We start from the raw sequence: 1,853 nt of genomic DNA, 5'->3' as shown, positions 1-1,853 counted from the left end.
GCTAGAGACTTGCAGGGTTTAGAAGACACATGCATGGGGTCACGATATGCCATCAAGAAATTTATGGGCCTCTAACTCATCTCATAAAATCGGTTCTACAAGAAATGATTGCTTATTTCATATAGCAAAAATTATATGTGAAGTCATTTTTGCATACTCTTTACGCACTTCACAAATGTGATTGGTTGTTTCATTTTTTTTAAAAATAAAATAATTGATTTAGCCAATCACATTAGTGGAGTGCGCAAGGAATACACAAAAGTGATTGTACGTAGTTGTTTTTTCTTTATAAACATGTCCAAAACCTTGTCCACGGGTAATGTGAGATTATTCCTCAACACCCTCCCTCGCATGCATGTCAGTATTTTTTTCTGGTCCTTGTCATGGGGTAAGTAGTGTGGGCCCCCATTCATCCTGTGACAGACTTTAATACCATAAAGAAATTTATGAGCCTAACTCATCTCATGAAACCGGTTCTGCAAGAGAAAATTGCTCATTCCTTATAAACATGTCTAAGACCTTGTCTATATGTAATGTGAGATTATTCCTAAATATGCCAATGAAATTATATATAGTAGTTTTGATTAAGCAAATTAATTAATATTTTAGGTAGATTGGAGAATTGTACTGGAAACTTTACATGGGCATCATCATGTGCATGGAAAAAACTCTCCAATAAGAGAAATTTTCAAAAACACCCAAAAATCTTAAAATGAAAGAATTTCTTTCAAAAATAATATCTTTTTAGAAAATCTGAACTAGAATGCAGGAACGTCCGCCCTCTAGTTGCCGGCCGGTCGGCAGATCACCACATGCACCCATGTAGGGTGGCTATATATATATATATATATATACACACACACAATTGCTAGGTATAGTCGGTATATGCAAGAGACAAGTAAACGTGAGAATAAAAAAAGTAAAAGGGACAAAACAAACTAGACCCCTCTCTCTCTCTCTCTCTCTCTTTCTTCTTTTCCAAAAACTCTTCTTTCTTCTTCGGTTTCTTCTTTCTCGTTTCTCTCTTTTTTTCCTTGCTTTTTTTTTTTATTAATTATTTTGTGGTTGGTTCTATGTTTTTTGTCCAACAACGGCACACGTTCAATCACTTCCATCTTCTATTGCATTGATGACTGGTTTCTTCACCTCTGCTTTGGGAACGATAACAGTGAGAACCCATTTTCCATTGCAGCCTTAATCTCATCCATCTTTGCATTCTCTGGCAGCCTGAACCTCCTCAAGAACTTGCCATTGCTGCGTTCCACCCTGTGCTAGGTGTCGCTCTTGTCTTCCTTATCCACATTCCTCTCCCCCCTTATCTGAAGCACTCTGTCATCTTCAACTTCAACCTTCACTTCCTCCTTCTTGAGCCCAGGGAGATCCGCCTTGAACACGTGGGCTTCTGGGGTCTCCTTCCAATCCAATCTGAGATCTTGATAGAGAAGAAGAAGCGAGTGAAAAATTCTTAAAGGGATCCCATATTTCGAGCAAGCATGGATTGAAGAGATTGCTTCGTCTGCCACAAAATGAACTTGGAATCAACGAGATCTTCGCTTGTTTTCTTTGACACTTAAAATGGTGGGGTCTCCAATCCCGTAGAGAACGGGCCATCAAAAAAAAGAAGTGGAGAGAAAGAGAGGAAGAAAGTGAGCAGATGAAAAAAGAGTGGGACCCAATGTCAGATGATTGTATTTCGACTGCACACACAAGACTATATGTAGAGTTTTTCATATATATATATATATTATTTTTTAAATATTTCTTTTAAAATAATTTATTACAACCCGCATGAATAATTTAAAGACGTTCTTACTACTATAATTCATAAAATTAAAGTTTTAAAAACTCCCTCG

General features: G+C 37.1%; 1 pseudogene; it reads right to left on the bottom strand.

Annotated features, from left to right (window-relative positions):
* Nucleotides 1-1,101: 1,101 nt before the first annotated feature.
* LOC109018044 lies at nucleotides 1,102-1,611 on the bottom strand (annotated as a pseudogene).
* Between the last annotated feature and the right edge of the window lie 242 nt (nucleotides 1,612-1,853).

Source organism: Juglans regia, chromosome 11 (assembly GCF_001411555.2).
Source record: "Juglans regia cultivar Chandler chromosome 11, Walnut 2.0, whole genome shotgun sequence".
NCBI lineage: Eukaryota > Viridiplantae > Streptophyta > Magnoliopsida > Fagales > Juglandaceae > Juglans > Juglans regia.
Note: the sequence above shows the minus strand (reverse complement) of the source record. Positions and strands in the feature narration are given on the sequence as shown.